The 15779-nt window shown below is 41.3% G+C and overlaps 1 pseudogene; it reads right to left on the bottom strand.

Annotated features, from left to right (window-relative positions):
• The window catches only part of LOC102028786, a 71134-nt pseudogene that overhangs the window by 4867 nt on the left and 50488 nt on the right, over positions 1-15779 (bottom strand).

Here is a 15779-nt window from a genome sequence, read left to right as displayed (position 1 = left end):
TTGATTCAAGTTATGTATCTGCCAAGTTCATACAAGAACGCAAAATAACCTATCCTCTAGTTATTAAGCAGGATATGTGAACTGCAGAGAAATAGTGTGCCTCAGCAGAAAGCTTTGCTTACAAAACTGCTTCCCAAACACCAGGATAAGACCTGACCCTTTATGGTTGGTTCTGACCTTCAAAATTGTAGTCTGCCTTCCTTAATGTTACTGCCCAAGCTAGTTATAAACCTTTTGAAAACAAAGTCTAAGACACAGCATTTTCTATGAATAATGGCTATAAGTTCCTCTTCCCTTCTAATTCCTTCTTCCCAAAGAATGGAAGCAAGGTAGGAGGGACAAAGGTCTCCTTTCTAACATCTTGGTATTGTCCACCAAGACAGCATACAAGAGTGGGGGGCTGACTCAGCTCAGGCAGCTCTCAAATCTAGCAGCTAAAGGAGTGATACCTTGAATGTATGCCTTTAGGAGCTCTGAGATAGAAATCATCTTTGAAGCTACTTTGAAGTTCTTTTATTGTATGTATAATTCAATCAGATATAGTTGTGACAGGAGACATGATTTCCAAAAGTTTAGATTCTTAGTCTTAATTTATAGATCCTCCAACTGAGAGGGAAGAATCCTACCTTTCCTGCTTCCCCTAAGGGACCCCGCATTTCCCTTTTCTGCACCCAAACCCCTGCCTTCATGGAAGGTATAGCTATAGCCTACTGATAACTTCTGATATGGACTCAAATTAGTTTTAACAATTGCAAATCAAAACCCTACTTCTCTCATTATTGCTGAGACAAAACACTTGATGTCCAAAGTTAAGGGAGGGAAGGTTTATTTAGGTCACAGTTTGTGGAGGTTTCAGTCCATAACCTGCTGGCTCCAAGGTATGGTGTCATGGCAGAGGAGAATAGTTCATGATGGGCAGACTGTAGCAAAGCAACAAGGGGCAGGTGTGGAGACAAGCCTCTTTCTGTCCCTTATATTGTGTGCAGGCTACCCACCCTAGGGCAGTGTAGCACTTGCACCCTTAATCCCAGCCTTGGACCATGAATCAATCACACGCTCTAGATTCAGCCACCCTTGAAAAGCCTGCCCTCTCTGACTTCATGAGGCTTTGGGGGACATTAGACACAAACCACAACCCCTAGATTGGACACTGTGGTTATCAAACAGTCATTGCATTCCTCCTCTCCTTAGAAACACATTCACAATTTGGAAGAAGGCCTTCAGCCCTAGGACTCCTGCTTCAGGTGAGTGGTGCTGAGGACGTCATGCCTTCCACTGTCATGGAAGGCAGCTTGGTGGCTCAGAGCACAGGTACTGATGTGAGACCTAAACTGTCACCCTGTTTCTGTGCCTCATTCTCTGTTCTTCCTTTCCTTTGTCTCTGCAATGGAGGTACCAACGGTACCCTCCTTAAAGGCAGAGGGCAAAGGTCACATGATATGCTCTATGCAAAATGCTTGTAACAGTGCACATAGTAGGAGCTCAAGGAATTGTTGGACAGAGATATAGTAGGACTCCAGACAAGACAGGAAATGCTATCATGATATTGGTGTTGTAGGGGGAAGTGGTGCCAAAGCTGTAGGAAGAAAAAGAACTTGACTTCAGAATCTAAAAAGAACAAACCAGAAGAAAGCAACAAAATATAAAGCTTCAAATGAGAATGGGCCAGAGAAGGCTGGGATGGGCATTGCCATCGCTGGGAGCTGGAAAGTGCATATGTTGAAGTCCGATTGCCAGCCCATGCCATCACTGGGAGGCTGGGGGGATGCAGGGATGTGGTCCTTAAGGAGGTCTTCAGGTCACTCGAGGCATGCCCCAAAAGCCAACGTGAGATCCTGGTCTCTTCCTCTTCCTCTTCTTTCTTGATGACCATGAGGTGAGCAGCTTTGCTCCCCTATCAGTCTGCACATGATATGTTGCTCACCACAGGCCTAAAAACAACTGGTCAACCAGTCATGGACGAAACCTCTAAACTGTAAGTCAAGGCAGCTTATTCTCTATAAGTTCTTTATCTCAAGTACTTATAATCATGACAGAGGCAAGCACATGGGCTTGTGTGTCCTCTAAAACACAAGATTGTGTGTTTGTCGAGAGACTTATAAGGCCATAATCAACTCTTAGCCTGTGACTGTGAATCCTGATATGTCAACTTTATGGGTAAAGAAATGCCTAGTAGGCTTGTAACCTGCACTCCTGGATGTGTCCTGGTGAGTCACAGAGGCATGGCTTTGGGTACTGCATATTGAAACCCTCGCCCAGTCCTCTGGTGCTGTTCTACTGTTGTGCTTCCTGGACACTAGGGACTTTCGCCACCACACCCTCCTGCGCTGAAGCTCCTGCCCTGGGGCCAGACAGCCCTGAACTGAAAATCTCTGAAACCAGAAGCCAACTTAAACCTCTCCTCCTTTAAGCAGTGGGTGTCAGGTATTGTGTCCTGGCCGGTAAAAAGCTGACTAATATGCAGCTCTGGACTTTGAAGTATCAGGTACAGCTCTCTCATTTTCCAGATGGAGAAACAGGCCAGCAAGGCAAAATGATTCCCAAGGTCACACAACCAGTATGTGACAGAAAGAGCAATATAATAAAGATTTCTTCACAGCCAGGTTAGCATTTTTAACCAGGTGCCTGACTAGTTTCTACTGTAACACTACCAGGAAAGCATGCAGTGTATCAGGACCTGCCAAACAATTGTAAACATAAACCAAGCCCAATACACAATGCTACGGCTGAGAAGGCAGACAAAGCACAGCGGGTTCTTTTGCATCAGTGAGAAGGATGGAAAGTAACTGTTATAAGTTCCACACCTAGACATCATCAAAGAGAATGTACTCTCACTGGGGCATCCTCTGCGCACAAGCCAGAGGGATCCACAGAGCACAAGCTGGCTGCAGGCAGAATAGGAAAGGGTGGGATACTGATTAAGGAAAATGGTCCTACGCCAACTAGAAGAGCTAAAAGGTGCTTTATCCATCTCTAATTTACCATTTTGTCCTTTTCAACTGCCTGAGATCCGGACACAAAGACCCATATCTCAACTCTCACTTGCTGGTTTTGTGACCTGGGCTGGTTACGTTAATCCCCTGGGCTCCTGCTTCTGCTTCTGTAAACACAAGGCAACAGCATCTAACTTACAAGGTTATTTTCCTGAGGCATCAGAGAGTAGCAGAGAATGTCCAGCCAAATGTCTGACCCACAGTGCCACCCCCAAGCCAGGTATATCCAAAGATGTTCATGTTCTGGAAAAGCAGTAATTATCTGTCCTATGGCCTTTCCTAATTGGGCTTTTGTTCTGTTTTGTTTCAATGGTTTTTCCAAATTAAACAGAGAGCAAAGAGCTGGTTTAGATTACAGGGTCACTGCAAAAGAACTGAAGCAGTAGATATGACCTATTTTTAAGCTGCCACAGCATAACTGGAAATACTTTCTTTGTCTTGGGAAGGAGCCAGAACTGCAAGCCTCTTCTTCTCTGCTTTGTGGGTCGTCAGAACAAAGGAAACCAGTATGACAGTTCTGAAGCACTGGCCAAGCCTGAGAGCTTCTCTTCCTCAGGCCTTCCTGGGATTCTCCCTAGAAGGCTTGCCTCGCATTTACCCAGAACTATTGAAATTTCCTCTATTTACCGTACTGACTCCAAGCACAATCATCATAAATGCATCCATCCAGGATGCTACTGACACAATCTCTAATGCCATCTGTCTGTGCTGGGTAGAGCTGACCTGCTTTGACCCATTGCATACCTGTGTTGAATTCAGTAACAATTAGTGTCTTCAAAGATTGTCACTAACCCATCTTATGGGAACTACTAATGGAAGTCCTTTAGGCTGAAGGAAGCTATCCAGACAGTAATCTAAATCTACATGAATACTCTGGTTTCTCTTCAGATCATATAAATCTTTTGCTTTTTACCAAATCTACATGAAAAAACAAAGTACACCAGTAATTGTGTAACTGTAAAAAATATGAACATTTGTTTATTCTCCTTTCTCCTGTTAACTGTTATAAAAAGCAACTGCAAAAAACATATGTACATAATTGTGCTGCTGTCAGCCTAACATGTAGAAGTGTACAATATTTGACAATAACAGCAAAAAGATGGTAGAATGGACCAAAGTTGTATCAGAGACAGGAAATGATACCAGATGGTAATCTGAATCCACAAGAACAAATGGAATGAACCAGAAATGGCAAATATGGAGGTTAATAAAACATGCTCTATAAATATAGACCTACTCGCCTTTCTTTTCTCAGCCTTTTTAACAGCCATAAAATTACATAAAGCAATAATTATAAGAAATACTTTTGGGTTTGTCATATTACAGTAATAGTATAAAAACAATGGCACAAAAGAGGAAAGATGGGATAGAGATGTATAAAAGCAGTGTTTCTAAAGCTCACTGGAATTGTTTTCATAAATTTAAAGTCAATTGTGTTTATTTAAGACACATATGGGAAGCCCAAGAGCAATTGCTAAGAAAATAACTGAAAAATAAAGAATGAGAAGATCACAATGGATTAGAATGGTTTACTAACCAATACTCAATTCAAAAGGACAGAAATAATAAAAGAGATGAGATATATAGAAAATAAAAAGTAAAATGGCAGGCATCAACTCAGTTATATAATAATAACATTAAATATGAATGCATTAAACAATACAGTCAAAAGGCAGAGATTGTCAGACTGGATATAAAACAAAATCTAACTGTATATTTCTGTGTGGAATATATTTTAAAGTTAAGGACACTACAGATACAAAATAAAAGAATAGGAAAAGATGTACAAAGACTCATCATGAAAATTATATTAATATTAGATAAACAGACTTGAGAACAAAAGGTGTTTCTAAGTATAAATAACAACATTTTTCTAATGACAAAAGGGCCAGTCATGTAAGAAGAAAAACATACATCTAAAAACACAGCTCCAAAATACAAATAGCAAGTAGCCAGGTGCGGTGGTGCACACCTGTAATCCCAGCATTCAGGAGGCTGAAGCAAGAGGATCACTGCAAGTTCAAGACCAGCCTCAGCTACAAAGTGAGCTCAAGGCCAGTCTGAACTCCATAACAAGACCCTGTCTCAAACAAGAAATACAAAAAGCAAAAGTGACACTGAATTGATAAAAATAGATAACTCAGCAATAGTATTGTGAGATTTGAATATTCTACTTTAATATTCTAATAATGTACAGAATAACTAGATAGATGAACACAGAAATAAAGACTGGGAAACACTATAAATAAACTAGGTTAAAAGAAATCTTTAAAACATTTCACCCAAAAATAACTAAATACAAATTTTTCTCAAGTACACATGAGACATTTTCCAGGAGACCATATATAGGCAATGAAGGAGTTTACAATAAATCTAAGAAGATTTAAATATCACTAAAAATGTTCAGTGACTACAAAGGAAGGAAATTAAAAATCAACAACAGGAAGAACTGGAGGGAATTCAAAATGTGTGGGGATTAAGCAACACATTCCTAGTTAACCAATGGATCAAGGAAGAAATTACAAAGGAAACAAGAAAATATGATTGAAAATGAAACTCATGAGATGCAGCTAGTGTGTTGCTCAGAGGAAATTTACAATTGTAAAAAGTGACATTTAGAAAAAAAAGACCTGGTATCAATAAAGTTATTATCCACTGGACAAAGAAGAGTAAACCAATCATAAGCAAATAGGAGGAAAATAACCAAGATCAAGCAGAAATTAGCAAAATACAGAGTAGAAAAAATAGAGAAAAATCAATGAAAACAAAAAGAAGCCACCGATGATTGTTCACCTCCCTGCACTCAAACTTTTCTATACGTACACCTTCCCATACACACGAGGACCAGAGTGCACACCACAGTACCTCAGTTCAAGAGCACTTCTGTTTGTGAACGATTTGGTTCACAAACAAGAGTTTGGTAGAATTTTGTTTCTGTTTGCTGACTGCATCAGGTGGCAAACACGACCACAGCCACCTTTCCTGCAGAAACGCACACGCAGCTGTCTTTTCCAAAATCCTGAACTGCAGTACCACTGCACTTCTCTTTTAGAATCAGAGCTGTCACTGTAACTTACACTGACCAGTCAAGCATGGTAGAAATGACAGTTACAAAAGACTCGTGTGCCGGTGGGCCAGGCATGAAGAAGCTCTCCTGAAGAGCCCCTGGAGGGTGAGAAGGCACGCAGTGAACACCTGAGACTTCCTCACCATGGGAAGCCGGAGACCTCCACAGAGGAGCAGACGACTACCCACACCTTTCAGCCTGTCCTCACCACCAGCAGATTAAACCTCAAAGGTATCCCAGCCACCACCACGGGAGCAGACTTACCCGGTGAACCCCAGAATTAAGAGAAACGACACAGCTGTGTTAAGCCACTAAGCCACAGATAACTGGAAACGATTTCTAAGTTGAAAGCTTATAAAGAAAGGGCTTCCTAGTATAGTAAATGTTACCTGAATCTCCATCTCCTTCCTCTATGATGCTGAAGATAGAAGATGCTGATCTGGTCTAGTGGTCTTCAAACTCTAATAGAAGAAACTAGATGAAAGTTAAACTTCTCTGCATCAGGTAAAGAAGATGGTGGGGAGAGACCCCAAAACTCACCATCTGACCTCTCTCGTTACCCCTCAGGAGACCTCTGAATACGGCTGCCAGAGCCTTTAAGTGGTCAAATGAGTCTCAATGCCGTGTGAAGACATGACTGCAAATGAATACCATGATTTTACAGATGAGGCAGGGAACAAGAGAACGAGCTGCCACGTCACGTGAAGAGTTTCTGGCTGACTTGTAGTCAAAGTCAGGTCTCCTGACCGCATCATCCCTTCATCCTCAACATCTGAGTTTTTCTGAAAACAATTTCATTCTCTGCTTGCTTTTGGGGTCATTTCTCATAGAATAGGAAAACCAGATAAGACAGAGACTTTGGAGCCACGCTCCCTACTAGCTGTGTGACTTTAATTACTGCCAGCAATAGAGACCAGCACAGAGTCCTCAATACAGCGCTACTCCCCCAGGGTGACCAACCAGCTACCTGATGACAGGTTGATTACACCAGACCATTTCCATCACGGGAAGGGTAGCATTTGGTAATAAACACTTAGAAACAGATTTGTTCTCTCTGCATACAACTATTTTGACGAAACTACCGCCTGTGGACTTACAGAATGCTCGTCTACACTTGTGATATCCACACGGCATTGCTCTGATCGCAGGACTTACCACACAGCACATGCAGAGAGGCAATGGCCCCACTCTCAAAAGGCTTGCTGGTCTTGCCGTGCTCTTCACCATCCTGATGTAGTTAGCTGGGTAGAACGATGGAGCGGCCTTTTGAAAACTCCGTTACATCACTGGCCAGGTGGAAAATACCTTGCCAGGCTGGAACTGAGTGGCCCAGGAGGCCGTATATACTCTGACCCGGCTTGGTGCTACTCCTCCCCTAGCCAAGATTCATAGCACAGGAGGTGAAGCACGTCCATTAGCGAACACACTTACTGACTCCAGAGTAAAGTTTTTGCTTCTTGTCCCTAAAATCTTACTCTCTGCTAATCTAGATGTCTTTGTTCCAAAGAGAAGAATACTGTCAACCAGTGGAAAGAAAATTATTCTACTGACCTGGAAATTAAAACTACTGCCCAGACAATTTGGGCTTCCAATACCTCTCATACTGTCTGGGATGAATAATCCTGACTGTCACAGAGAAGTTGCATTGCTGGTCTACAAAGGATGTGAGGAAGGGAACAACCTGAACACAAGAAATCCCTTAAGGCATGTCTTAGAAGTGTCATGCCCCACGATTAAAATCAATGGAGAGCTGTAAAATCTTAGTTCAGGCAAGACTACTATGCCCTACAGCCTTCAGAATGTACATTTGTGTCACTTCACCAGGTAAAAAAATGTAACCAGTTAAGGTAATTTTTGAGGACAAATCCAATATGGAATGAGTGGTAGAACAAGGTAGTTACAAATACCAGCCATCGCCACCTGATTAATTATAGAAGATTGGAATTACTATGTATTTCTTTTATTATGAATATTTATATGTATGCCCACCTGTACACATAACACACACACACACACACACACTCCAAAATGTCTTCTTTCCTCTTTTATCCTCTTATTATATGAGGTAAAATTGAATTAAATTAAGATAGCAAAGTATTATAACTTTATCATATGGTATTTAAGTGAAAGGCTGTCAAAGCACGGATATCATCATCCAAAGACTTTGCATCCTTGTCTGAGGAAAGGGTTGCTGGGTTTTCAGCTGTACGCAGGACACTTGTATCATGACAGGCAGAAGTGTGATCTTGTTACTGACTTTATTTGTAGGTTAAGCATGCCTTGCAGAGATGCACACGGGTCCTGACTTGACAAAGCATGGACGGTGATGGTTAATTTTACATGACAGCTTCATTACGCTACACAATTTTTAGTCAAACACCAGTTCAACTATTGTTGTGAAGGTTATGCTTTAGGTGATTAGTATACAAATGAGTAGAATTTGATTAAAGCAGATTACCCTCCATGATGTGGTTTCCAATCCATTGAAAACCTTAAAATAAAAAGGCCAAAATCCACTGAGGAAAAGGGAATTTTGCCTCCAGACTTGAGGCGAGACACCACCTCTTTCCCGCGTCTCTAGCCCTCCAGCCTTCCCTGTTCGCTTCAGACTTCACGGACCTCACAACGGCACGGGCCACCTCTCCCCTTCTCCCTCCCACCCACACACGCATCCTATTCATTCTGTCTCTGAAGAACCCCAACGTGGTACTTAAACTTGCTATGCCTCTAGTGTGTTTCTGTGAGATAAAGACAGCAGTGATACAGTGTTGGTGGGGAGTAGATGAGTTAATCATACAAAGTGCTTTACAAAGAGAATAATAGGAAATAAGCACGAGCTGTTATATTAATATAAATTTGTCCATATTTTACATATCTTTATAATATACCTCAATTTTCTTTTGGAATATTATTTCAATGCCTGCTCATGGAACTCTTCAAAACACATTATAGATATCGAGCTTCCTCTACTAAAATGTAAGACCTTGGGGACAAAATTGTGCTGTATTCCTATTCCCAGAGCACAGAGTTATGCTTAGCAAAGAGCAGACTCAGTATTTTTGAGTGAACAAAGAAGTGAATGAAAACATTCTGCATTATGGCAGATACAAAAGTCCCCTGGCTCTTAACTCGAGTCACAGTAGTCTGACCATTTCTCAGAGTCACCAACGGTTAAACTTTGGTGATGCTAAAGGAAAGAATAGCTGAAAGGTGATTATTTTAGCAATGAATCAGTTACTGTGTGATACATAACAGCCTTATTGTTCTTTAGCAAACATCTGTTAGCTAAAATTTCCCAACATGGTCTTAATCATGACTCAGAATCAATTGACTTTCCAAAGCCAGTTACTAACAGCATAACTCGTCTGCAGACTGAAGGTGCTGAAGAACTATGAGCGCATGCTTTGAAGAAAATGAGCAGCTGGTGAAACTTCACTGATTTATCAAAACCAAGAAGCCACAAAGAAGCCAAAGCCAGTAACCCTCAATCTGTCGTCCTTTGCTATACTAATGGCTGCGGAACCAGCGTGGTGACCACGGGACTTCTCACAGCTGGATTACCTTTTCTTAGCAGTTTGCTCTGTCTACCAATTTTAGCGTGTTTGCTGAAGTGTCGCAGATAGAAGGCAAGCACTATTTCTAGAAGAACCAGCATTGTACTTCCATGAGCTAATTGGAGTCAATTGCTGAGATTACCACAGAAACAGTCTTTTAATTATCATTGTAATTAATAATAATGATGACAAGTAATTTTCTAAGCAGCAAGGGTAAAAATCACTCAACATTTGAAGTTGACACATATGCTTAGTCAGGATTATAGGCTCAACTGTTTAGCTCTTTGGGTATCTAGCAGTTCTCCCATCAAGCTGAGGATATGAACTTGAGGATTTTGGAAATTTGATTCATAATTAGCAACAGAATCCCAGAAGGTCAAGGCCAGCCAATGAATTCAATCTACATTTAATCTCTTTAGAAGAGCTATACGCTCATAGGCACAGAAATATGTCCAAGATGCATTGCCAAGTTGAGAACAGTAAACTACAAGATGTTATATATGTTAATTTTATGTAAACATAACCACAAAAATAAAAATAATAAACATGTTTACTAGAAAGACATATAGTCTAGAAAATAAGTAGATGATATATATTCTGGGGAAAATGAAGAATATACAATATATGTAGAAATGATTTCTGAGAGAGTGTAATTCTATAGTAATTACAAAAGTAGCCAGGATTATTTCCCCTCCCCTCATGTTCTCTTGCTCGCAGTGTGACTTTCCAGTTCTCCCCATCGAGATGTGGGACTCATTTCTCCTACCTTGGATCTGCACTGACCTCATGACCTGTTTTGGCCAACAGAAGCAGCCTCAGTGAAGGCTTACCAGTTATAAACCAAGGCTTTAAAAGGCTGCAGCTTCTTCTCCTTGGGTCCTGCTCAGCCTCACGAGGACAAGACCTAAATTAATCTGATGGATGATAAGTGAGACACGACTTGGACATCCCCATGGCTAGCTGGTAGCCAGCTCCATCACATCTGCAAATGAGGCATCTGAAACCAATCAGCCCGTAGCTAACACACCATTTGACCACAGGCAAGTAAGTCACCTCGAGTGGAGTCTGCTAAACCTGGGCCATGGCCACAGAGCCATGCAACTAACGTTCAAACTCATGAGAAGTAATAGACACTCACTACCACAGGCACCAGATTTGAGCATAGTTAACAACAATAGATAACTGATAAATGTAGACATAACCTAAGAATACTTTCCCATAATGTTATATTTGTACGATAAGTATATATTGATTTTTAATCAAAACATAAAGACTATTAAAAATCTAATACTTCAGAGGAAGTAAACCTGAGGCTCAGAAGGAGAATATGGTCCAACTCATTAGAACTCTGGCTGCAAGTAACAAGAATCTAATTTGAAGTTTAAGCAAATTAGCTATTTGTTGTATGTCTATTTCATTCATGATTGAATCTAGGCAATGGAATTATATTTGTCTGGAATATGTCTTATTCTTCTTTTGCTTCTCTTATCAGACACATACTTATAACAATGATAAAATGGTCATCAGCAGGGTTGCCAAACTCCAGTGTAAAGGAAAATTCTTTAGCCCTAAAAATTCTAAGTCTCCCTCCAATTGGTCTAGCTTGGATTACACACTCACCTGTCACTCGGTTGCTGTGTTCTGATTGGCCTTTGGTTATTTTCAACTGAAAATTTAACCCTTGTGCGTTTTTTCTCATGCTTATTGTGTCTGCAAAGAGATGCTGTATGGCACCTCAGGGGCAGGGACTGTGCGTTAAGCCGGGGAAGAACACAACCTCCTCTTCATGGCCTCTCCAATCAACTGCTCGTGATCAGTAGGATCTGAGGACGTTGACGGTCGGACTCACGGAAGGAAAGGGTCACGGTCAGTGGTGCGCTCTGTCATGGGGTGCACGTGGTGGGAAAGTGAGGGCCCCAAGACAGCCAGAAAGCTCGCAGTCGCTGCAGTGTGGCCCACACCTTCCTGCTCATTCGGCCCCAGAGCCTCACATCATCAATGGAACACTGATCTGACCTTAAGTAGACACGGATAAGTGGAAAATTAGGTCAGCGTCTCTTTTACACACAAGCGTTCCTTAAGAAACAATTCACTTCGCTTTCTGATTAGAAAGTCATCATGCATTTTGCACAGTAAATTTAGAAAACAAAGTGAAAATTATAATAGAATAAGACTAATAAAAATGACTGTAATTATGGCATTCAGGTAAAGCTACTGATAATATTTTTGGAGTGTTTCCTGTAAGACAACTTCTTTTCTATCTAAGTTTGCATCGCCAAATTTTCTTCATGTCAGTAAATATTTGCTTTTTACCTTTTAGCAATGCACCTTAAACATTTTAAATACCACCACTCCTCCCCCAAATGTGTTTACACTAAGTAAGATTTTTGAGACAAATTTCCATGCATTGATTTTCAGTTGGAAACCTTATTGTATTAAAGCATATTGGCTATACTTTAATACAATAAGTTACCTATATGATATAGGTAACTATTTATGGCTCTCCTAACTATTTATTCTCACTGAATTGTTGCATTGAATGAAGCATTTTCAGGGGCTCTTTCTCCAAACTAGAAAAGCACCCTGAATTCACATCTACCATGAGTCTGCTTTGCCCATACTGTTGGAGAAATGAATGATCTTCCAAGAAAAGAAAAAGAATTAGGTTAAATTTATCTTTGGGAATATGAACCGTATGCAAATCACCTTTCTTTCTGACTGCAGTCAGAATGTACTGTGACTATCTGGTTTTCCACCCTGCTCCCAACTGCTGTCAGCAGCCCACGCTTTTAACCTAAGGAGGAGAAGAGCCCAGTAGAGCAGGGAGCATCCACTGACCTCCCAGCAGGCAGTGCACTGCACACGTATGGGAACATTCCACAGAGACGCCTCTGGCAGGAGACAGAGAAGGAGAAACACTGGACTGGACATCCCAGCAGGAGCCATTTGTGCAAGGAGGAGAGTTTCAGGAATGATACAGGGGAAGAAACTGCCAACCTGCTAGATGCCTGCTATGAGTTCATGCTCTCTAAACTTGAAGAATGAATTTTAGGAACCATGGAGGTTAAGAGCAGAGTATATTTATTTGGGGAAAGAAAGCTTCTGTCCAAGGGAGACAGAAGGGTCCTGACTGGATTGCCAAGGACCCTGCCTTTTCTAGGGACTTTTCTAGAGCAAATCCACCACACGAGGCAGGTCCGAGATGGGGAAAAATGAGAAATCTCAAGGTGGGCATGAGGTGGGACAAAACTATGATCAACCAGTAAGATGAGTATACTTGCTCAGGTAAAATTGATTAAGTCGGGATCAAACGGGGAAGGAAGTCCCATAGAAAGTGGACACGAATACAGAACAGGGGCCTTCCCTGGAGGGAGTTGGGTTAGTGACTCTTCCTGGCTTCCTCAAGGTGATAGAGACCTATTTAGAACACCAGTCCCTGATGTTTAACCTTAAGGTGGTATGTGGGTACATTTGTTTCATCTTTCATCTTGAGGTCTGGCCCACAGCTGGAGGTGCCTGTCTGCCCCACAGCTGCAAGGCATCTCTTCCAGGACCTGGCCCTGTCTGACTGCCTATAATATTTTATCTAACTCAGTTGCCTATAACACTGTCAGCAGCCCACACCCTTAGCCTAAGAAGGAAAAGAGCCTCTGATGGTGTGGAGAGCATCCACTGATGTCCCAGCAGGCAGCGCACTGAGCACTGTCAGGGAACATTCCACGGAGACGCAGGCAGGAGGCGGGAGAAGGAGCAACTCTGAGACCCAGACATTTTGGCAGGGTCTATTTGTGTATGGAGGAGGAGAGTTTCAGGAATCCCCTTGGTTTTAAATAGGGGGGAGGGGATCCTTAATTTTTCATAGATTTCAAAAGAAAAATTAAATCTATGTTTAAGTTTATTTAATCTTCGGTTTTTTTCTGGTAGGGGGAGGTTTCCGGTACCAGGAACCAAACTCACTACCTTGCGCTTGCCAGGCAGGCGCTGTGCCGCTGAGCTAAATCCCCAACCCCCTAAGGTTATTTAATCTTGATCTGCATTAACAGTTCCAAAATTTAATTGCATAATAATTACTGGGTGTTCGCTAAAAATTTGGATTTTCAGGCCTTACCAGAGACCTCCTAAATCCAAATTGCAGATAGGGTGGAAGGGGAAATCAGATAATAAGTGTTTTTTTAAGTTTGCCGGGGAATTCTAATGCGATCTATAGGAATCAGCAATCTCAAAGCAATGATTTGTGCTTTGGTCTGCTCGGTGTGAGATGAGGACAAACTAATGGAACGCGTTATCTGGATGAAGGGGAAGGGAACCAGCAAGCAAACCAGCTTGTTACCGGTGTCAGCTCTGTCCTCAGCCAGGGCTGTGTATCCCACACTGTGAAACGTGAGGCTCCGACAGCCGTGCTCCTCTCAGAGGTCTGCAGTGCTCTGCGGCCAGCAGGCTCATCTAACAAATGAGAAATAACGGAGGTTACCACCTGGTTGCTTTAGTTCTAGCCAAAAGTAAAGAAAATTGCCATTTTAGTTGAACTAAATTGCTTTAGGATGTGACAATATACCATGCACGGGTGACATTTTCAAATACCAAAAACAGGTCAAGCATGCTCTCACTATTCGTCATGAATCCCTCACTGGACCGCTTTTTTGAAGAAGATTAAGTGTAAGGTACAGCTTCCCCTTACGGCACAAGATTTGATAAAGATAACATAATTTATTCCAAAAAACAGGAAGGAAAGAATGTAAGATCCTCCCTAACCAAGGGCCAGATTGTGAAGAAAGGAATCTGGTGAGATCTGTCTATATAATTACATTAGCTTTGCAGATGGCAACCAGCTTGCAGTTGAGTAGCTTCTCGTGATCTCTGTTTTAAATGTCTCATTATAATACCATCTCTGAGCCTGGATGGGCTAACCAGTTTTATTGCTAGTGTACTAGGGAGAACTTTTTTAAAGCCTGATTTAAGCCATAAATCAATGGGTTAGAACTTTCCACAGAAATCTATTTAAAAAGCAATTATGATTCACCCTCTCCTTCTGCCTGTTCTACGATAATTTTTCACCCCAGCAAGCCAATTGTGAATTGTCTCGAAGACGTCACTTTCTCAATATCTTGTCACACAGAGAGGAGACGTTGATCAGTTGCAGCAAACATCATTTTAATAGTCACATTGGAGAAAATTTTTGTGTGAATGCAGTGGAAACATTAGTATTTAGAAAACAAACTGCTGAGCACTACTATGAATATAAAAATATTTGATTTTATGCCTGTTATTTCACCACCTAGAAGAATTCTTACTAACACTTTTGTACATAACTTTCTGAATCTTTTCCCAAGTACGTGATATGTATAGAGACACACACAGTGTAAGATTGGCAGAGGAAACTGGTACAAAACACAGCAACAGAGAAGGAAGTTTTATTGGAGTGGTTGGGTTGGGAATGAAATGGACTCTAACACACAGAGATACACTTATGTTATCCATATAATAAAAAACAAGTTGTATTAAGTTATACACATTACATTTTTATGAGGACCATGCTGTACATCATATTTTGTAAGCTTCTTTTCTCACTCTCAACGGCAGTGTGCTTTTCTCCCACATCAGGTGTGACGGCAGAGCCTTATAATCCCAGCACTCTAGGCAAGTTCAAGCGCTGCCTGAACAACTTAACAACTTAGTGGGACACTGTCTCAGAAAAAATAAAATTTGAAAAAGGGGGTAGGGATGTAGCCCAGTGTGAAGGCCCTAAGTTCACCCTGTACCACATAAAAAATGTCCACCTATAAAACCAGTCTTAATAGAAAACTTGAACTTTTTTATATAGATCTGCCATCTATTGAACCAATTCCTTATGTAAGACATCTAGGTTTTTTTCATAATTCCTGCTAGTATATTAAAAAATGATGGATATCAAGACAATATATTCTCATCATTAGCTGCTTTCTTGAAGTAAATTTCTTGATATGGAATTTACGGGCCACATGTGTGCTTCTTGTACATGTAAGTATAAAACCAGGTGCTCCCTGATCCCAGCAAAGTCCAGACCACCTGCCTAGGTTGTTTCAGGCAAACCAGACTACCCTTAACATGGTTTCCTGTTCTAGCACATAGCATAGTGCTAAGCTCATCACTAGGCCCAAATATCTCCTCCCAATTCCAGGGTGATGA

The sequence above is a fragment of the Chinchilla lanigera genome, unplaced genomic scaffold (assembly GCF_000276665.1).
Source record: "Chinchilla lanigera isolate Chin_1 unplaced genomic scaffold, ChiLan1.0 scaffold00116, whole genome shotgun sequence".
Taxonomy (NCBI): Eukaryota; Metazoa; Chordata; class Mammalia; order Rodentia; family Chinchillidae; genus Chinchilla; species Chinchilla lanigera.
This window is presented reverse-complemented; position numbering and strand designations above follow the sequence as displayed.